The sequence below is a fragment of the Symphalangus syndactylus genome, chromosome 5 (assembly GCF_028878055.3).
Source record: "Symphalangus syndactylus isolate Jambi chromosome 5, NHGRI_mSymSyn1-v2.1_pri, whole genome shotgun sequence".
Lineage (NCBI taxonomy): Eukaryota > Metazoa > Chordata > Mammalia > Primates > Hylobatidae > Symphalangus > Symphalangus syndactylus.
Window position 1 is genome coordinate 115,306,361 of NC_072427.2, and position 23,086 is coordinate 115,329,446.

The following is a 23,086-nucleotide window of genomic DNA, read 5'->3' on the forward strand; positions in this document are numbered from 1 at the left end:
TGAATCCTCAGGAAGATGCATCCTAACTCCAATCAACTAACTGCAACATAAGCTTTTAGAACTCATCGGTTTGTAGGTTGGGGACCACCTGCAGAGGATTATGAAGAGAAAGGAGGCTGAGGATGTGGTTTCCAGGTAACCAACCCTCCAGCATTGACTGAGCATCTGTGTATGCACCCCAGCAGTAGAGACAAGTTCCCAGGACACTGTGATACCAAGTGCCTTCTGAGAGTAGCGTGCCAATCTGGAGGCCTTCCTGGAGCAACACAAATTCAAAACAGAAGCAAGATGGCTGCAGGCAGCTGTAGGCCCAGACACCAAGAAGACTCTCTTAACAGCAGGGATAGAGGGGTCATGAGAGGATGCTGGCTTAAGTAGAAGGAAGAGCAGGATGCAAAGGTCTAGCCAGGGTTCTTAGAGGAGAATGAGAACATTCTTGATGACTTTGAAGACGTGGTGAGCTGGGGTTCCAACAGCACTGGGAACAGAAACATCTTCTGCCTAAACAAGCAGTAAGACTTTGGGCAAGTTACCAACCTGCACCTCTGAACAACAAAAAAAGGAATGGTCGGTTTCCAACCCCACATTTAAAGAGCTTGGAAGTTGTTACTCTCATCCTTACAATTGAAAAAAACAAAAAACAAAAAAAAAGCTGAACAAAAAAAAAAAAAGGTGGGGGTGGCTGCTTCAAGGAGCTAACACAGGGACTAAAAGAGATCAGGAATGTGGAAGTAACTTTTCAATTGCAGTACACTCAAGAACTAGAAGGCATCAAAACTGTACTTCTGTGGGTGTTTTCAATCCAACCTCTGATATTTGAGGACTATAGAGACAGCAGTTCAGTCTCAGAGAGCAGGTGCACTCACAACACAGAGGCCCCAGAGCAGGGATCCCACAGCCGGCAAAGGGACACTCAGGGAAGCAGCCGCCGTCTCTAATCCCACCAGAGGTCCGCTGGGAAAAAATCAGGAGAAACTAACCTCGTTCCCTTTTCTGGCAGAGCTACTACAGAAGGAGCCCAAAGAACCATAATCATGCAGCTGGATTTCTGAAAGGCATCATCAGCTTTCCCTTGGGAGCTTTGGTTCCACGGACATTTACCAAGAACACGCTCTACATTGGGCCTGTGTCAGGCACTGAGGGGGACAAGAGTGATGGAGGACGTGTGAAAGCAGGAACAACTCTGCCTCCAAATGGGGCTCAGAGATAGCTGGGGAGCTCATTACTGCAAGAGGGTGGGTAGAATCTGGAAGACTTTTAAGGGAAGGAATCTTTTTGCAATTGAGTGGCTTAAAATGATTCAAATAATCAAGGGGCAACAGGGCTGCATTCCTCATTTTAGGGAGACTCTGTCTCCTTGCCTCTTCCTCCTTCTAGAGGCCACCTGCATTTCTCAGCTTTTGGTCATTTCCTCCATCTTCAATGCCAGCAGCGTAGCATCTTCTCTGGCTTTGCTTCCGTTGTCACATCTCATTCTTGGATTCCAACTTTCCTGCCTCCCTCTCTCCCGTAAAAGGACTCTTGTGATTATCCTAAATAATCCAGGATAATCTCCCCAGCTCAAGGTCCTTAAATTAAGCATATCCTTTTCACTGTGCAAAATGGCGTAGTCACAGATTCCAGGATTAGGATGTGGGCATCTTTGGAGAGACACTGTTATGCCTATCAAGTAGATGGAAGAGTCAGCCTCCAGGAAGGAAAGAAAAAGGATTTAAATGTTCAGATGGAAGCTGGGATGAGATAAGATGTATTTGATTTCAGTTTTCCCAGTTCTAACTTCCCAAGGCTGCTGCCTTCTGCCATGGGTTCCATAAGACACAATTCATCTGCTCCGTCAAATGCCCCAGAAGATTCTTCATTGTGCCTTTACCCAAAACCACACAACCACTAAGTGGTGGAATGGGATTTATGCCCATTCTCTCTCTCCCCCAAAGCCTATGTCCTTAACCACCAGAGCTTCGGAAACATAGACAATGCAATACATGAGAGTTTAGGAGCCAAACAGATCAGCAGGCTGGAATCATGGATCAAGGCTAACAGAAATGAGGTTTAATAAGGAGAATTTGAAGCCCCTAACCCTAACCTGGGCCTAAGAAATCAATCACTTGATTGTAGGGTGGATGAGACGTGAAAGCAAATCTTGGTTTTAGTGGGTTGTTTTTGTTGGTTTGTTGTTGTTGTTGTTGTTTTGGTTTTAAAAAGGTGTGAGGAACACAGGTGATAAATTCACTGTGAGATGACTGGCAAACACCACGGTGACCCCTGGAAACGATATATCTAGTTTCAACAGGGCAGGGCAGTTAACCACACTGCAGACTCCCCTTGAGCCCAGAGCAACTCCACGCAGCTATCTCAGACGTCTGCCTCTTCACACAAGCACCGCTCCTCACCGCACTCACCTCTATGCTTATCTTTGGTATGATTATCTTGCTTTTCTCTGTATACATAAAGGGATGACTGTTACTAAGTAAATATGAGATGGGATCCTCAACTCTCTGATTTGGAAGAAACCTGCCCTTATTGCGGGGCTGACGTTAGATTCCCTTTTGAAATCTGCCTATGATGGACGGCCAGCCCCGTCTGCCTTCCTCGGAGCCTCTGAGGAACATGCAGGGAGCCTGAAGGATGAAGAGGCCACCAGCCCAGCAGCCCCCTTAGCAAAGGGAACCTGCTGATGCTGCTGTAATCTCCATGCCCACCTGATGTAGGCAGCCACCTCTGCTTGAGGCTGATCAGCAAGAGTCTGGTTTACAAAAAACAGCAGCCAGATTATATTACATCCAGATCACTTTAGTAAACCTTCTCTTCACATAGTGCCTTCAAGTCACTTGAGGCTTTTTAAAGACTTTTCATTTCTGTTAGAATATTACAAATAACTTCATGAGATCCACAGCCCTGGGTACTACAATACGGCTCATGTGACTGCAAATGGGGCTCTGGAGGCATCTCCTTGAAACAGCCACAGAAAGTTCCCTGTAAAACTGATGCCGACACTGGGGGATGAAAAGGCCAAGCAGCTGCTCTGTGGCAGCCAAGCGTGCCCGATGGTAGAGAACTCCCACAAAAATCTACCCAGCAACATTGTTCTCAACCAAAAAGTGTTTGATCTACTTTTTATCACTGAATGAGGGTATGGGAAGAAATCTAGTTAGCTATGCTTATCTTCTAAATAAAATGTCTGTTAATTTTTTAAAAGAAAAGAGAAAAAAGGGTGGCCAGGAAAGAGTGGTTTCCACACTGAGATGCTGGCCGGGCATGATGGCTCATGCCTATAATCCCAACACTTTGGGAGGCTGAGGGGGATGGATGGCCTGAGCCCAGAAGTTCCAGACTAGCCTGGGCAACTCCTAGGGACAACCCCTGGGTGAAACCCCATCTTTACAAAAAATACAAAAATTTGCCAGGCCTGGCAGTGTGCACCTTGTAGTCTCAGCTACTCAGGAGGCTGAGCTGGGAGGATGGCTTGAGCCTAGGAAGTTGTGGCTGCAGTGAGCCATGATTGACCATGCCACCGCACTCCAGCCTAGGCCACAGAGCAAGAACCTGTAGAAGGAAGGAAGGAAGGAAAGAAGGAAGAAAGGGAGGGAGGGAGGAGGGAAGGAGAGAGAGAGAAAAGAAAGAGAAAGAAAAGGAGAAAGAAAAAGAAAGAAAGAAAGAAAGAAAGAAAGAAAGAAAGAGAGAGAGAGAGAGAGAAGGCCGGGTGTGGTGGCTCACACCCTAATCCCAGCACTTTGGGAGGCCAAGGTGAGCGGATCACAGGGTCAGGAGTTCAAGACCAGCCTGGCCAACATGGTGAAACCCCATCTCTACTAAAACTACAAAAGTTAGTCGGGCATGGTGGCACGTACCTGTAATCCCGCTACTCAGGAGGCTGAGGCAGAAGAAATCCCTTGAACCCAGGAGGCAGAGGTTGCAATGAGCCAAGATCGCACCACTGTACTCCAGCCTGGGTGACAGTGAGATTCCGTCTCAAAAAGAAAAAAAAGAAACTGAGATACTAAGAGATGGCACTGGGTACAGAAGGAGGGGAGTAGAGCTGGAAGCATGATCAACTCTCATCACACATGAATACCAGAATGGTTGTCATGTGAAAAGGAGATTAAACTTGGTCTGTGTGGCTCCAAAGGTTAGAACAACCAATAAAGAGTAGATGTGCCAGGGACACAAACTCCACTTCAATCGAAAGGGGGAAATGAGCTTTCTCACAGAGATGCATCAAGACAAACCAGGCTGTTTCAGGAGACAATGAGTTCCCCATGAGTTGGAGGAAGGCAAACAGGGCCTGGCTATCCATTCACAAGCAGGTTTGAGAAAGGAGTCCCGCATCAGCCAGGTTCCTGGGAAATGTGAGAATCAAAGATGCCATCTCATATTTACTCAGACAACAATCATCCCTTAACAGATACAGAGAACATCAAGATAATCACACCAAAGAGGCCAGAGGAGAGCACAGTGAGGAACAGCATTTAAGAGAAAAGAGGATGCAGAGCGACCAAAGAACAAAGGGTTTTCTCCAGATCTTATCCGAGCGTTTTATCTGTACAGAAAAGGTCTTGAGGATAAAAGGCTCCCTGCTGAGTGAACCTGCCTCTGTCTACAGCTAGGATGAGGGTGGTTCGGGCCACTGCCTGTGAAACTCCAGCCTGGGACAGAAATAAACGAGAATCTCAGGAGTGACTTTCAGGCACATCACCAACACCTGTCTGATGCCAATACAAACTCTCCAAACTGTCATCAGCTGGTTGCCCTCTTGGCAGAGGAAGGAAGTCAATCCAAACCTGTCCCAAAAGGAAACCTGGGAATGTCACACAACAGGAGGCTCTGAACGTTAGCGGGGCTTTGAATGCCAGATAATCGACTGCAAACACAGAAAATATGAGCGCTGATGGAATTTTCCAAGAAGGATTTGATGCTCTTGTTTAAAATAAGTAACCTTCCAGGACCAGGAAAGGGGTGGAAGACAGCATCAAGGCGCTCAGTGAGGTTTTGTAAGATATTAAGAACCTCTATACAGCAGCTGAGCCAAAGGCCAATGGAATTATCCACATCAAAAGAGAATGAAAAAAAAAAAAAAAAAACTAGTGAGATCTGGGCCAGGTGCGGTGGCTCATGCTGTAATCCCAGCACTTTGGGAAGCTGAGGTGGGCGGATCACCTGAGGTCAAGAGTTTGAGACCAGCCTGGCCAAAATTGTGAAACCTCATCTCCACTAAAAATACAAAAAATTAGCCTGGCATGGTGGCGGGCGCCTGTAATCCCAGATACTTGGGAGGCTGAAGCATGAGAACTGCTTAAACCTGGTAGGTGGAGGTTGCAGTGAGCTGAGATTGCGCCATTGCACTCCAGCCTGGGTGACAGAGCAAGGCTCTGTCTCAAAAAAAAAAAAAAAGAAAAAGAAAAAGAAAAAAAGAAAACTAGTGGGATCTGGACAGTGCATGGCACAAATATCAGAATAGCTAAAGTGCAAGTTCCCTGAGGACAAGGAAAACCAGATCTGGTTTTGACTCCCCAGCAAGATCACAGTTGGTATACGAGAGAACGTCCAAGTGAACAAATATCAAGCCAGCAGTGACTCCAAGAAAGGAGAAACAGGAAGGCTCTAGACAGCTGTGATGATTCTGGGGAAAATAAGCTCGTATTCTAAAAAGGAAGACTCAGAGACCAGCTCATGTCAGGAAAGTCTCTGTGTCTGTGGATGGAGTCCAACATATGACACTCTTTAGTCATATTTTGATATTAAGGAAACATGGCCATCCAACATCACCATACAACATGGTATAAATGTGATAAATTCTAGTAAGACCTTCAAAAGTTATTTTTTAGAAAACTTGGTCTTTGTGGTACAGTAACAATTATGTTCTCTAAGCTGTTACAGCTTATCTGTAGATTCTTGTATGAAAACACCAACACCACATATTTATCATTTTGTTTTCAAGCAAATCTGATTTTTCTCCACTGAATCTGACAAGACACAAATGTCACGAACTTCAGTCTCTTATTAAGGATTGCATTTTATTTTTTTAGCAAGAGAGAAAAGAAGCTAAAGCAATACAAATACATCCTGACTAATACAAGATTTGAAGGGCACTCTCTATAAGCCACGAGAAAATTAAGAGGCAGAAGTTTGGCATTTTGAAAAACGAGTTTAGCAGATAATATAGCCTCAGATATTGTGGACTGAATTTATTTTTTCTCTGCCTCAATTGTTGTTATTGGACCTCTTCATACTCACTCCTCCCTCCCTGCTACACACACGTACACATGTTGGAACCACACGGACACAGCCAAAATGCCTGCCTAGAGAGAGGTGGTGATGGGAAGACTTCCAGAACACTCTCCCATCTGCTGACATAGCCAGCGACATGGAGTAGAAGAGGGGAGAGATGATGGCAGTCAGCCCCAGGGATCAAGCCTCATTTAGGTCAGAAGGCCAAGGGTAGGAAATGCAGCCCAATGGTGGTATAAACCATCCTCCATATCAACTAAGGAACTAGGATTTACTGAGGAACTATCATGAGTCAGGTACTGTTTTGTGCACTTTGCCTAGGTTCACATTTAATCTACTTAACAACATGTAAACAGAGACAACTGAAGGACAAGGACTTTAAGTAATTTGACTGTGAAGCTGACAGCTGACAGGCCTGGGATCCTGACGGAGTCTGTCTCGCTCCACAGTCCTCTCTTGCCTCCTTTCCTAAGCCAGGCTACCTCGAGCCTGGTCCTCACACTGCAAATGATACCCTCAACTAAGACAGGATTCCATTTCCTTGAAGTGGTGAGTTCTCACTGCTCAGGACCCCAAACCATCTCGGCTGAAGCACCTTCTGGGCTAATGGCTTATGCCTTTAATCTTCCAGAACGGAAGGATCGTTACCATCTGTCAGGCTCGGAAAGGGCAAGATCCTCACACGAGGCATCAGATGAAGATGCTCTGCAGAGAAATTCCTGTTCATCTTTCCCTTCCCACTTGATTTTTCAAACCAAGCAGCGGTTTTATTGGACTTATTTCTCTATTTTTTTCTTGTAAGAACAACTCCCTGGTTAGACTGAACTTAGAACTTCTCCTACTCTTGTTTTAGCAGCTTCTAAATGTCTAAAAGTCCTAACAGTCCCAGCCCGACTTGACTCTTCCTAAGAGCTCCTGACTTACATGGAACGTGGCCTCAGAGTCAACTCCACGCCCTCTTGGGACCTGCAAGCATCCGACCTTCTCCCTCTGCCTTTCACACAACATCAGTTAGTGATGTCTTCCTGTTGACCCTGCCTCCTGAAACCTCTCAGCCATATTTCTCCATCCCCACACCATGGCCCTAATTAGAGCTATATGCATATCTCCATTGGATTACAGCTGTGGCTTTCTAAGTTGATCCTCAGCCTCAGGCTTGTTTTCCTCCAACCCATCCTCCCCATGGCCACCTTCATCTTTTCAAATGTGTACTTCAGCCTAAAAATTACTCAGTGGTTTCTTTCTTCTTTTGCTTTCGGCATAAAGACACAAGCTCCTCAGCATGGAGTTCAAGACCGGGCCCTGGATGTCTCCAGCCCATGTGCCTCCCCTGCGCAGGCTGTGCACCTACTCACATGTCTCCAAATGCGTGGAGCTCCTCTGCTTCCTGAGCTTGCCAGCCCGCTTTCCTCAGGCCTCACCTTGCCAACTCTCCCCTGGACCAGATTTCAGACCTTTTGTTCCCTCAGCACACACGCACGTGCACACACACACACACACACAGACCCACCCCTACTGCTAGCCTCAGCCCAACCACACACCAAGATTGTCCCTTAACTTATCAACCTGCCCATTGCAGATAGGAAGCTCCTGGAAAGCTGAGCTGCAGCCTTAATCTCCGTGGTGGTTAGTTCCTAATGTCCTCAATGAATGCACACATGCCTGAGGGTAAGAAGTCAAAAGGCAGTGCGTGTGTGTGTGTGTGTGTGTGTGTGTGTGTGTATGTGTGTGTGTGTGACAGGGTCTCACTGTGTCACCCAGGCTGGAGTGCAGTGGTGCCATCTCAGCTCACTGCAACCTCCACCTCCCGAGTTCAAGCGATTCTCCTGCCTCAACCTTCCGAGTAGCTGGGATTACAGGCGCCTACCACCACAGCCAGCTAATTTTTTTGTATTTTTAGTACAGACGAGGTTTCGCTTTGTTGTCCAGGCTGGTCTCAAACTCCTGACCTCAAGTGATCCATCCCCCTGCCTCGGCCTCCCAAAGTGCTAGGATTACAGGCATGAGCCACTGTGTCTGGCCTAAAGGCAATTTCAAGAGCGTACATCTTTATAAGGAGGGCATCTACGAACCCCTATGCTGATTGATAGAAAAGGACACTAATGAGCTGGGTGTGGTGTGTGTGCCTGTAGTCCCAGCTACTCGGGAGGCCAAGGTGGGAGGACTGCTTGAGGCCAGGAGTTTAAGACCAGCCTGGACAACAAAGGGAGACCTCATCTCTAAAAAACTAAACTACTGGGAGGCCAAGGCGGGCAGATCACGAAGTCAGGAGATCGAGACCATCCTGGCTAACACGGTGAAACCCCGTCTCTACTAAAAATACAAAAAATTAGCCGGGCGTGGTGGCGGGCACCTGTAGTCCCAGCTACTCAGGAGGCTAAGGCAGGAGAATGGCGTGAACCCGGGAGGTGGAGCTTGCAGTGAGCAGAGATCGCGTCACTGCACTCTGGCCTGGGCGAAAGAGGGAGACTCTGTCTCAAAAAAAAAAAAAAAAAAAGCTAAACTAAAATTAAATTATGTTATCCCAGAAAAGTGCACTAATATCCAGAGGTTTGGCTCTGAGAAAACTGTCCAAACTTTGCTTTGGGACTTAAAAGTCACATTCTTGAATAATTGATTATCCGATTCCAAAAGGCTCACCTGGGCAGTGCACATTTGTGGAAAGATTCGTCTCTGAGTGAGGCGTTCGAGATAAGGATGTCTATCAAAGGAAGTGACTTCTGTGTATCAATGTGTGTGTTCATCATCCTTGAGGTTTGGGGCCCCTGAGAAACTTAACTCTGCTTTCCCTTTACCAAAATAAACATAACGGTGTGCCCTGCCTTCAGCTGCTTGTGGGAAATGGCTTCGTGAGATAGACGATTTTCTTCCTGAGCATCCCACTTTCTGCAAGATTTCAGCAGAACACAGATATTTAGTCAGGTCACTTAACTCCTAACTTCCACTGCACCCTCTCACCCCACATATTTTGAAAATACCAAAGAGAATTAATTTTTTTCTGCCAGGAATGGTGGCTCACACCTGTAATGCCAGCACTTTGGGAGGCTGAGGCAGGTGGATCACCTGAGGTCAGGAGTTCGAGTCCAGCCTGGCCAACATGGTGAAACCCCGTCTCTAATAAAAATACAAAAATTAGCCAGGCGTGGTGGTGGGCACCTGTAATCCAGCTACTCAGGAGGCCGGGGCAGGAGAATCGCTTGAACCCAGGAGGCGGAGGTTGCAGTGAGCCGCAATCATGCCATTGCACTCCAGCCTAGGCAACAAGAGTGAAACTCCATTTCAAAAAAAAAAAAAGAAAAGAAAAGAAAAATTGAGAATAATTTTTTCTAATACTTTCAGATATTGAACAAATTGTCAAGCCCCACCACCCTGCCTTTTTTCTGAGACAAGGTCTCACTCTGTCACCCAGGCCAAAGTAGTGTGGTGACACAATCACAGTTCACTATAGCCTCAATTTCCCAAGGTCAAGTGACCCTACTGCCTCAGCCTCCCAAGTAGCTGGGACCACAAGCATGCACACCACGCCTGGTTATTTTTAAATTTTTTTGTTGAGACAGGGTGTCACTATGTTGCCCAGGCTGGTCTCAAACTCCTGGTCTCAAGCTGTCCTTCCCTCTCATCCTACCAAAGTGCTGGAATTACAGGCATGAGCCACTGTGCCTGGCAAAACCCCCTATTTTTTCACAATTACTTAACATTTTTTTGAGTGGTAAGAATACAAGTAATTCACAAAACAAAACAAAACAGATGAGGAGTCTTTTTTCTCATCATATTTACTAAGAACAAAGAAAGGAAAAGGTGTCCAAACATCAGGTTGCTGTCAGTTATAGCAAGTCAGCCAAGACCTCCTGTAAATGCTAAAACTTAGCTCTGACCGCATTAACGGAAGGTCTTGAAATTCTTCATGTATACGGAAAGCCATTCAGGAAGCCCACCTCCTAACAGCAGGGGCAAGTGAGAGGACTTCTGTCTGCAATAATCAGATGATCCAACAATTACCAATTCTACCCCCATCGGAGGGAAAATTCATGTCAAAAGGACAGATGGTCCAACCTTCCAAGTGGCCTTTGAATAGATCAGGAATAAGTCAAAAGTCATAAATTTAAGTTAGCTTAAAAAAACTGATTGTACGGGTCAACTAGTACAGTAAGCACCAGTATTTGGTAAGCACTCAGTATTTTGATAAATATATTCAGGAAAAAATTTTTTATTTCAGATTGCATTCAGAGCCCAGCACTATTGATCATTGGCAAATAATTCAGTACACTCACCAAAAATTTTCTGGATTTGCACAGTACTTATGTAAGTTTGATTACCATGATCTCACGTGTTTGCCATTTTTAAACAGTTTTGAAATGAGGACCCTCTGGGCCAGGCGGGCATCTGGTTTCCTGAGACATTCACTCCAGGCTTTCAGTTCCCATCTCAGGATCCAGTCACTACCACTTACCCATGTTACCATGCCACTGCCACTTGGCATGATTGCAGAACAAATTCCACAGAAAGTTCTAGGCTACTTCACTAGGCTCCTAGCTGAGCCACTTGCCTCCACCATTCTCAGAACCCTTAACTGGCTTCTAACTCCCGTCAGAAGAAAACCCTTACGCCAGCCTGCAAAGTTCAGCATGCTCTGCCCTCCTTCTCTTAGAACCCCCGCCCTCACTCCCTCCCTCTAGCTACTCTGGCCTCCTTGCTGTTCCCAGAACACACCCAGCAGCCTCCTGCTCTTACGCCTCATGCCTTAGGGCTTTCAGCGTCCCTGTCCCCTCTTCACAGTGCCCTTCCCCCAGGCAGCCATGATCTGGAGGCTCCTTCAGGTCTCACCCTCCTGTTGCTTATCAGATAAATCTTCCTGGACCATCTTGTAGAAAAGGCTTTGCCAACAGGTAGGATTCTCTCCGCCCCATCCTCATCTTCTACCTCATCTGGCCATACTTCCTCTTAGCGCTCATCACTCACTGATACGCCTCACCTGTGTGTTTGGTGGGATCTTCTCCACCTCTGCTTTGCTTCCTGCTGTATCCTTAGGGTGACAGTAGGGCCTGACCCACAGGGGGTACTTGGTAAATATCTGTATTAAATGAATAAAAAGCATTTATTTGTATTAAACATAAGTTGTAGCCCCACTAGGAAAAAAAGAAAGAGAGAGAGAGACAGAAAAAAAGGAAGGAAGGAAGGAAGGAAGGAAGGAAGGAAGGAAGGAAGGAAGGAAGGAAGGAAGGAAAAGGTCCACACCTTCTGCGAGTTTTCCTGTCTTCTTAGAGCCCTGGGGAAAGGCTCAGAGTCTAGGCTGAGGGAGGAGGACATAAGAAGGCACAGAAAGAGCTGTATGAATGAACTGCCTTCTCAGGATCCCCAGCTCCACTCTGCTCCCCACTCACCCAGCTTACCACACACCCTTGAAAGGCAGGAAAGAGCTGGAGATTGCAAATGACAGATCAAAGAATGTCACAGAAATTCAGGAACCTAGACAGCATTACAGCAGAAAGATTTGGAAAGAGAAAATTTTACCTGAAGACAGGAAAAGCAAAGGTCACACACAGCTCCCAAATCGGGAGCAGCACCTGAGGGTAGCCTAGAGTCAATGCCAGAGTGATGGGAGAAATCAGACACCAGAGTCAGGTATGAGATAGAAAGCAGTCCCCCTCTAGAGTAGGGAAACAATGATGTTAACGTCATCGTTGACAATGGAGGCAATGGGGTGGGTGAAGTGAAAAAGGCAGCCATCATCTTAATGCCTAATGTGGACACAGCACCTTACAGTTTAGAAAGCGCCAATGTGGGCTCACTTCAGCAGCACATATACTAAATTTAAAACAATAGAGATTAGCATGTCCCTTGCACAAAGATGATAAGCAAATTCACGAAGCATCTCATATTTCAAAAAGAAGAAAGGAAAGAAAGCACCAATACAAATGTGGCTTTGTTCATTCACGTAAAAAGACAGTATGGTGGGTAGTACAATGATTAGCATTCCCATTTTACAGGTAAGGAAATCAAGGCTCAGAAAGGTCAAGTGATTTCTTACCCAAGATTACACAGAAAGCACACAGCATAGTTGGAACTTCAGGGGTCTTATGGCTCCAAGGACTCCTAACCCTTTTAATCTCCCAATTCCACATGAACTTGATTCCCGAGTACCTTCTTGGCAATGATTAATAGGAATCTACCCATGTTTGGCTAATGACTGTTCAAAAGCAGGTGCCCCTCTTGAGTTCCTCCAAAGATTTATTCCATGACCTCTTTACTGGGAAGAAATTTGGTGTTCTCTGAACCTTCTTAGGGTGCTCAAAGGCTGAAGTGACCAAACAGAAGTCGAACCTAGGCCTTTTATAAAGGTTGCCTCAGGGCTCTCTGGGAACCCACAGCCAAGTAGCTGCAGAATAACTAAATGAAGCTGCTACTGAAAGCGGTTTTTATGTGAAAATGCACCCTTTGCAAAAATGTTCACTACAAGGATCCATATTTTTCAATAAGCACCTTCAACATGTCATCACCATAGTTTTTCAAAGAAACTTGGTTTCAGAAAATCTGTGACAGGTTCATTGGATTTATTAGAACTGCATTCTTCACTTGAAAATATCTTACATGCTATAAAACACTTTAAAAACCCTGAATGGTCATAAATCCATGAAGATGCTGTTCTGCTTTTTTCACCAGCAGGTAGATGCAAATTGAAAGAGGGGGAAAAATTTGCCCTGATGTTTCAAGAAGTCCAAAGCTGGGTCCTTCCAAGCTCAGCAGGGAGAAGCAAGTGACAGAAATAAGCTACTTTCCTGGAAATACTGCCAGGCTTCCAGGTCCCTGGCTTCTGGGCTTGGTTAATAAGAACAAGCACACAGGCAGCCTTGAGAAAGGGCTGAGAAGGAAGACACAGTTCCAGCAGTCAAAATCAACACCTTGAATTGCATTGGAAGTAGATGGAAAGTCAAGTCTGACACCCAGCACTAGCTCAAGGTACTCCCCGGGCAGAAACTCTTGGCTCTGGGCATCAGCCGGTGCTATGAGAGGCCCCTTTCCTCTGCGGAAGGCTTGGAGGGGGTCAGGGGAGGTAACTGGGCTCTGGGGCTGTGCATCTGTCTTCTAAAAGGCAGGGGCAACCCCCAGATCCAGGGAAGAAGCCAGCCCTGGGACAGAGCAGGAGTGCCTCTCTAGACACGGCCATTAAAAGCCACTGGACACTCCCTCGGGATGTTTCTTTCCTTCTGCACAACGTCACCTCCATCTATTTAGATTGAGTATTTTCCAGCCTGCCTCTAGCCAGCCAGATGTTGCCTTTCAAAGAGTAAGTATTTTTCTAATTATTTCCAGGAGAAGCAAATAGTCTTCAGCCACTGGGGTCTGCCATGGAATTTACTTTTCCCAACAACGGGCTGCGGGTCAGCCTCTGCTCATTGCTCTCAGTGGGCACACAGGAGGGCAGACTCCAAATCCCTGCAATCGATGAATCCTGTTTTGAAATAAACTCCTTGGCATCCGTAAAGAGTTAATTCGCCTCCCAGGTTTTGCATTCTGTTTTCTGGGTTTGGGAGGTGGTTTTTAACCTCGTATTTCTTTGCATGGAGATTTACTGTTGTTGGGGGGAGGGGGGAAGCATTTTAAACACACTCCCATGCTTGCAAAAACAATATCATTTGCTTAGCGGCAGAGTCTTGGCCCAAATGCTTCCAGGAAACCAGGATGTTGTCCTGGGCCCCAAGGAGGGGCGTTTCAACCTGGCTGACAAAGCTCAGCATGAGTCAGGGGCAGGCTGGTCTGGCCAAGACCACCATGGAGGTTGCCACTGAGCAGACAGACCCCTTCGTCAATAGCTGGCAATCAAGGCTCCTTGAAAGACTTCCCTGACATCGAGTCCTGGCAAGCACTGTGGAAAGTACAGCCTCCAAATGATAGCAGAGGATTTGATGGTGGCCTTTTCTGACATCATTTGAACCACCACCTCCAATTTCTCTAGGAGATTCAGAAAAGTGCCCACTCCTTATATTTTCGTTTGAAATTATGCATGTATGCAGTTAGAATCTCCAATGTCTTCTACCTGCTGTCTTGTCAAAATGATTCGAGCCTGTAGCCCTAAAGCCCTGCACTGAGGGCTGGGAAATACCTTCCTGGGGGGTGAGATGGCAAAAAACAAAAGGTTCCCATGAGTAACTTAATCTAAAGCAGACAAGGGCAGGTCAGATCAGCTGAAGCCTTTGAACTCTTTACCTCAATGCCGTTGGGTACTTAACTTGTCAAACACTTACCAAGCACCTACTATGTGCAAGTCACTGCACCTTCAAGATGTTGCTGGAGACACGCTGTGAAACCAACAGAGAGCAGGCGTATTCGTTAGGTTAGGTTCTGCAGCACGTAACGGAAAACCCAAAATAATTTTGGCTTAACCAGTAAGACAGAAGTGTGGAAGCAAGCAGTCCAGGGCTGGGATCATGGCTCTGCGGTCATTAGGGATCCAGGCTCCTTTCTTTATGCCCTACTTACTTACAGCATGGTGTGATAGTCCATTTGGCATTGCTGTAAAGGAATACCTGACGCTGGGTAATTTACAAAGAAAAGAGGTTTACTTAGCTCACGGTTCTGCAGACTGTACAAGCATGGCACCAGCATCTGCTCAGCTTCTAGTGAGGCCTCAGGAAGCTTTTACTCATGGCAGAAGGTAAAGAGGGAGCAGGCATGCCACATGGCAAGAGCAGGAGCAACAGAGGTGCCAGACCCTTTTAAGCAACCAGCTCTCACATGAAATAGAACAAGAACTCTCACTCACCATAGGGAGAGCACCAAGCCATTCATGAGGGATCTACTCCCATGACCCAAACACCTCCCACCAGGCCCCACCTCCAAAATGGGGGATTACAGTTCAACATGAGATTTACAGGGGACAAAACATCCAAGCCATATCACATGGCTTCCATCTAGAATGGTAACCTCACAATCCAAGATGGCTGCTGGACTTCAGCCATTGTGTCCGTGTTCCAAGCAGTATTAGAAAGACAGAGAAAAAGAAAAAGGGTACATTACCCGTAGAAGTCAGTCCCTAGAACCTTTCCACAAGCCTTCACATTTCACTTACTAGAACTTAACTCACTAGCCCATGAACAGGAGAAGAGGAGGCTGGGAAACACTGTCTTTTGGCATGGCACATTGTACACCCTCCAAAAAAATCAAGTTTTTGGTTACTGAAGAAGAAGAGGAGAAACAGGCACTGGATATAAAATTAGCAGTCTTTACCACAGAATGCGTAATAAGGAAATTTGAGAATGAGCCAATTTGGAGTGCTACTAAGTTCAGAATAATTGGTAGTAGAAAAAAGGATAGGTATTAAAGGATGAAGGCTCAAATGAAATATTCTTCAAGGACAACTAAACACTTCATCAGGTTGAAGCTGTTTTGAATAATTTTCCACAACCATCCACCTTTGAATTGAACGTATTTTATGAAACACTCGAGCTGGTAAGGAAATATCTTAGGCATGCTAGAACTCGGATACCAGCAGAATCACTTAGGAACTTTTTAAAAATTCAAATCCCTGAGACCCATTCTTGGAAATTCTGATAGATGGTTTGGGTTTGAGGCTTAAAATTCTGCATTTAAAAAAGAAAAAAGCAGCTGGGCACAGTGGCTCAATGGATACACCGTCCAATCCTATTTCCAGTAATTAACTCTGAACAGAAGAATTATACAAACACTTCAGAGTACAAATACTTATATATGAGGTATTTATAATAGTCCAAATATCCATTAATAGAAGATTGGCTAAATTATGATATATCTCTACTAAGGAACACCAGGAAGCTATTAAAAACAACCAACAAAAATTTATACACACAGCCATAGAAAGTATACAAATACATTGTTAAAAATGCAAAAATCAGTACCAAAATAACATAGAGTAACCCCATCTCTGTAAAATAATATAGTTACAGAAAAATCTAAAAAAAAAAATTATCAAATCCTTAAAGAGTAGTTATGACTAGAGATGATAAGACAGGGTACCTTTCATTTAAATAACACGTTTTTGTAATGCTTCAATTTTCGTTGCAAACATGTTTTTTTTTTTTTTTAATTTGAGACAGGGTCTCACTCTGTCGCCTAGGCTGGAGTGCAAAGGTGCAATCCTGGCTCACTGCAAACTCTACCCCCTAGGTTCAAGTGATTCTCCTGCCTCAGCCTCCCAAGTAGCTGGGATTACAGGCAGGTGTCACCACACCCAGCTAAGTTTTGTATTTTTAGTAGAGACAGGGTTTCACCAGGTTAGCCAGGCTGGTCTCCAACTCCTGACCTCAGATGATCCGCCCGCCTTGGCCTCCCAAAATGCTGAGATTACAGGCATGAGCCACCATGCCCTCACAAACATGTATTATTTTTATAATAAGAAAGAAAATAAGTGAATGGAAGCTCGAATGGGCTTTGAGCATCCAAAACTGTGTGTGCTGTGAAGCCCACCATTTTCTTTTTAGGCAACAAGCTGTCTCAAGCACAGCACCCAGCATAAAACACAATTCAAACTCAGCCTCCTTCACACACAACTTGACACAGATGGAAGTTACAATCCTTAGCCCAAAGCCAAGTAGAAGCAACAAAAGCGTGAGCTGCTAACAGTATCAGTTACAGAAAGTGACAGAAGAACCACAAAAGGCAGTCATAAGAATGAGAAGAGGCTGGGTGCAAATGCTCACGCCTATAATCCCAGCATTTGGGAGGCCAAGGCGGGCCTGAGGTCAAGAGTTCAAGACCAGCCTTGCCAACATAGCAAGACCCCCATCTCTACAAATAAAAAATTTAAAACTTGGCTAGGCATGATGGTGCACACCTGTACTCCCAACTACTCGAGAGGCTGAGGTAGGAAGATCGCTTGAGCCCAGGAATTTGAAGCTGCAGTGAACTATGATTATGCCACTGCACTGCCGCTTTGGTGACAGAGTGAGACCCCATTAGAAATACAGCAATTTCTATAGCTATTTAGGGTAGGAACAAGGAGACTTAACACCTGGAGCCTCTAAGGATATCTCCAAGTAATAAGTAAGATTAATAAGAATGAAAATAGTGAGTTTTATTTACAGCATGGTGTGATAGTCCATTTGGCATTGCTGTAAAGGAATACCTGACGCTGGGTAATTTACAAAGAAAAGAGGTTTACTTAGCTCACGGTTCTGCAGACTGTACAAGCATGGCACCAGCATCTGCTCAGCTTCTAGTGAGGCCTCAGGAAGCTTTTACTCATGGAGATGGGGTCTCACCATGTTGCCCAGGCTGGTCTCAAACTCCTGGGCTCAAGCAATCCTCCAGCCTCAGTGCTGGAGGCTCCCCTCCCAGAGTGCTAGGATTACAGGCATGAGCCCCTGCACTCGGCCTGCAATCCTCAATGGACAGATTCCATACTCCGCTCCAAAGACAAACCTCAGAGATCTTTACTCACTGTCATGAAGATGTAAAATGAGAATTATAGCACTGTCCATTTCTTGTGTCTTTCTTGTATTTTTTTTCTATTTTCCCCATACAGAATTTTGTTAGAAAAAAAAAAAAAACTATAGATGTCCTGGGTCTTCAGGTGATTAAGCATGGCTTCAAAAAATAATCAACCAAAATTGTGACCAATAATACAAAGTATTCAAATATGGACTACAATTAGAATTTGGGGATTAAATTAAATATTGAAGAAGTAGAGGGTGGAATCATGGTTATTAGAGGCTAGGAAAGGCAGAGAAGAGGGTAGGATAGAAAGAAGTTGGTGAACAGGTCAAAGTTACAGCTAGATAGGAGAAATAAGTTAATTTATTGTACACTTTCAAATAGCTAGAAGATAGGATTTCAAATGTTCACAATGCAAAGCACTGACAAATGTTTGAGGTGATGAATATACTAATTACCCTAAAAGACTTCCCTAAAAAGCCCACCTTCTATCTTACTACCTTCTCCACCTCTCTGAGCACTTTATATATATCATAATTTAGCCAATCCTCTATTAATGACCATCACATGTTGTATACTTGTACCAAAATATCATTTTGTTATCCCATAAGTATGTACAATTATGTGCCAACTCCAAATAAAAGGAAAGAAGAATTTGTGAGAGCAAAAATAAAATTTAAAGGGCCTGGATTTTCAAAATAATAAATTTTTTAAAAATATTCATGGTTAAACAACAAAAACATGGACTTAATGCATTTGGAGGAAATTTTGGGGCAATTTTTGTTAAAAATACGAGGCCTCTGCATCAAATGATAAAGTACTGTGTTCTCTGTTCAAAATGCTGTTCCCACATGTTTATCATCAAGTGGGTTAAAACAATAGAGGTCTGTGTACCTTCCCAACAACCTGCCGGTTTAAGCAAACTCGGTTTACACCATGACTCCAGCCTGGTTTTCCAATATGCTCAGTTATTATGTTTGAAAGACTGGTTTCTCAAACAACACGCTGCCACGAGGGTCCCGCTTTCCCACGGTGCCAGCGTCTACTTTTCTGGGAGCCAGAGCACACAGCACTTCCCAGCACTGCAGGCCCAGGTGCGTGGCAGGCACACGATAAGGGCTGGCTTCCTTTCCCCTTTCCCTCTTCCTCCAAACAGAACAGGAAAATGGCGACATGATACAAACCTATAATACCACCAAGTCTTTCTTCCTGTGCTTCCATTCATCATTTTCCTATTTCATTACACGGCCATCCAAAATCCCCATTAAAAGCACCTTGCTTGCAGGAAGCAACCCCAATTTGTATTCAAAAAACAAAAAAAGGAAAGAAAAGCATACATATATGTAAATAAAAGCAGACGGGAAACAGGAAATGTACCCGAATATTAACATGTGTTTATCTTCATGGTAGAAATGAAAAATTTTTAATTTTCATCTTATACTTTTCTGTATTTGCCAAATGCTTTACAATAAGCATCTACTGGTTTTTTATCATTACAATTAAAAGTGAGAAAAGATTGAAATTTAAATGGTGCTGGGTGCTGTGGCTCACGCCTGTAATCCCAGCACTTTGGGAGGCTGAGGCAGGCACATCTCCAGGTCAGGAGTTCAAGACTAGCCTGACCAACATGGAGAAACCCCGTCTCTACTAAAAATACAAAAATTAGCAGGGTGTGGTGGCGTGCACCTGTAATCCCTGGTACTCGGGAGGCTGAGACAGGAGAATGGCTTGAACCCAGGAGGCAGAGATTACAGTGAGCCGAGATCATGCCATTGCACTCCAGCCTGGGCGACAGAACGAGACTCCATCTCAAAAAAAAAAAAAAAAAAAAAAAGGAAATTTAAGTGGTACAAGGTGTTCCACTTCATATTCTACAAATAATAAACTAGTGATGAAGATTACATAATCAAGAAAAAGCTCGTGACATGTCAAAGGACACGGGGATAACAAAATAATCTATACCCCACAATTAAAACTATGGGAAAAAATTAAATAATAAAATGATCGTGGGTTTTTTTTTTCTCCATTTTCTGGTTTCTGTAATGTGATTCTATTACTTTTATAAATTAAAAATTAGCTTATGAAGCATTATAAAAGTTAATTTATAAAATGTACATCAAAAAATACATAAGACATCTTAGGGACCCTGTCTTAGTAACTCACAAGATGAGATACCGAGAGAGTTAGGGTCAGGAGCTTCCTAGTTCAGGAGTCAGGAAGGCCATTTTCTCCAGCATCACCACTCCGCCAAATAGAGGCAGCTGCACAAAGGCCTGCGGGTCGCCTGTGGGTCACAGGCTGATGGTGGAGGAGAACCGTTCCGACTGCTTCATAGCAACATTGGCTCTCTACTTCAAGGCCAGCAATGGTTTACAAATGTCACGGACTCCAGGGTTCTTTGACCTCAGCCTACCATCACCTGCTCACTTCCTCCCTGTGGCTATACGGGCTTCTGATCCATTCCTCTTCACATGCCTATATTTTCATCCCCCCTAGTCTCAGGTTAAATGTCACCTTCCCGAAGAAGCCATGTCCTAGAAGACTGACTTCTTTCTGCAAGACTTTAGCGAACCCTGTCCTGAACCCACAGATTGAAGTAGACTCTCACAGTGCTCCAACAGTGCCCTATGCATGGATTCTATGTTGGACTATGATTATGTGATTTCTGAGTCTTTCTCTTCCACGGGACTATAAACTCCTACAGGGCAGAAATCAAGTTATATTCATTATTACGTATCAGCACAACACCTTCCACATAGCAAGAGCACTATAATTGTTAAAATTGTTATTACCAGGGTAAGTTCATAGGCTATGGAGTCAGAATCAATATCAAGTTTGATACGGATTCTACTACACATCCACCAGAATGATGGAAATGAAGATGATAGTCACTACAGTGTTGACGACAGAACCACTGAACCCTCTGCTAGGAGGGAGTGTAGAAAACGGTTTCACAGTATAGAACACAGCTCCACACCTATTAAGACCCAGCAGTGCTGACCTAGAAATATACTCAAAAAGCCGTATACATATACAAAGCATGTACCAGAATGAACGCAATTAGGCCAGGCATGGTGGCTCACACCTATAATCCCAGCACTTTGGGAGGCCAGGGCAGGCAGATCACTTGAGGTTAGGAGCTCAAGACCAGCCTGGCCAACATGGCAAAACCCCGTCTCTATTAAAAATTAAACATTAGCCAGGCATGGTGGCATGCACCTGTAGCCCCAGCTACTTGGGAGGCTGAGGCAGAAGAATTGCCTGAACCCAGAGGTGGAGGTTGCAGTGAGCTGAGATCACACCACTGTACTCCAGCCTGGGCAACAGAGGAGACTGTTTCAAAAAAAAAAAAGAAAGAAAGAAAGTAGCACAATAAATAACAACCAAGAACTAAAAACAACCAAAGTCCATCAACAGTACAACAGAGAGATCAACAGTGAGGCGTATTTGCACATTAAACTATACAATAAGAAATGTAGCAATATATTTAGCAATGAGGAAAAACAAATTATTGCTACATGCAAATCCATGTATTTCACATCAATGGATGAATTTCACAAACATAATACTAAGTAAAAAAAAGCCAAATACAAAGAGTACATACTGTATGAATATGATTCTGTTTTTATGAAGTTCAAAAAACAGTCAAAGCTTATCTGTGGTGATAGAATAGTAGGCAACTTTTTTGAAAAACAACAACTAGGAGGAGGCACAAGAAAGCTTCTAGAAGATTCTGTACATTATAATTTATGAACTTAAAAAAATGTTTTTTAACTCGGTATGTACCATAACACTAACCACTTACCAGCTGCATGGTCTTGGGCAAATGTCTTAACCTTAAGCTTCAGTTTCTACATTTGAAAATGAAGATAAAACCATCAACTACTTCATGGGAATGTGATGAGAATTAAATTAGGCAATGCACCCAGAGTGCTTAACGTAGTGCCCGGCACATGGTAGAGCCCAATATACAACAGCAAAAAGAGCAGCAGCAAAGTTCTACTGATGTGTTACTTGGTACCAGGCACTGCTCTTAGCTTTAAACCCTTAATCACCGTGCAATACATCTTGCCCACTTCCCGTTTTTAGTAACAAGTCAAGGCCAGACGCAAAGGCTGTGACCTGGGCATTCAGTAGCCGTCTGTGCATAACACGAATCACAGCATTCATTTCAAGAAGGGTGAATCACTAGTTATGCTGCTGCTGAGGTTTCAAAGAAAAGAAACTGGCAGGAGTCACACATTGGGATTATTTAGCTTCCGAAAGCATTCGCTGCTTTTTGCAGAAGTAGGAAGATTTTATTCTGGTGAAATCACTCATGTTGAATTGAGGACTCATCTGGGAACTGAAGGAACTCATCTTTCTTCCCTAAGGAAACAGAAGAGACAACTAACTCTCTGTTAAAAGTTATTCAAGTTGACTAGCTAAATTTATTATCTTTTAATGCAGTTCAGAAATTATAATTAAAATAATTAGGTTTTTTGGTTTGGTGGGTTTTTTGTTTGTTTGAGACGAGTCTCACTCTGTCATCCAGGCTGGAGTGCAGTGGCATGCTCTCAGCTCACCGCAACCTCTGCCTCCCAGGTTCAAGCAATTTTCCTGCTTTGACCTCCCGAGTGGCTGGGACTACAGGCATACGCCACCACGCCCAGCTAATTTTTGTATTTTTAGTAGAGACGGGGTTTCACCATGTTGGCCAGGCTGGTTTGGTACTCCTAACCTCAAGTAAGCCGCCCCCCTCAGCCTCCCAAAGTACTGGGATTACAGGCATGAACCACTCCACCCAGCCAAATAATTGTTTAAGTACATGCTTACTGTGTAAAGTAACTGAAAATATTGGTCATGAAGCAAGCGGCTCAGATCATAGATCATCTCCAGCCACACCACCCTGAATGCACCTCACTATGGATGCTAAGCAGAGTCAGAACTGGTTAGTACTTGGATGGGAGATTACAACAGGTCATTTATAACACTGATGCAATAGTCTCCAATTTACAAGAATAACCTGTACATTTGAGAATGGCTCAATTCTCATGAATTGTGGCTTCAAATAAGAAATAGCAAAAACTGCCTGATTTTGAACCTACCCCAACCATTTACCAGTTATGTCACCTTGGGCAAGTTACTAAATCTCTCTGTATCTCAGTTCCTTGGTAAAAATGGAATCAATAGTGTTACTATAAGAACCAAATAAGCCGGGCGTGGTGGCTCACGCCTGTAATCCCAACACTTTGGGAGGCTGAGGCAGGTGGATCACCTGAGGTCGAGAGTTCGAGACCAGCCTGACCAACATGGAGAAACCCCATCTCTACTAAAAATACAAAAACTTAGCTGGGTTTGATGGCACATGCCCATAATCCCAGCTACTCAGGCAGGAGAATCGCTTGAACCCGGGAGGTGGAAGTTGCCGTGAGCCAAGATCGCGTCATTGTACTCCAGCCTGGGCAACAAGAGC

The 23,086-nt window shown here is 44.4% G+C and overlaps 1 protein-coding gene and 1 non-coding gene across 4 annotated transcripts in view; one reads left to right on the plus strand and one right to left on the minus strand.

Moving 5' to 3' along the window:
- The window catches only part of CGNL1 (cingulin like 1), a 175,277-nt gene that overhangs the window by 134,366 nt on the left and 17,825 nt on the right, over window positions 1-23,086 (minus strand). The window lies entirely within an intron of this gene.
- Window positions 12,007-12,108, plus strand: LOC129483629 (U6 spliceosomal RNA). Its single transcript, XR_008658144.1, has one exon. It is a non-coding gene; the product is annotated as a U6 spliceosomal RNA (small nuclear RNA).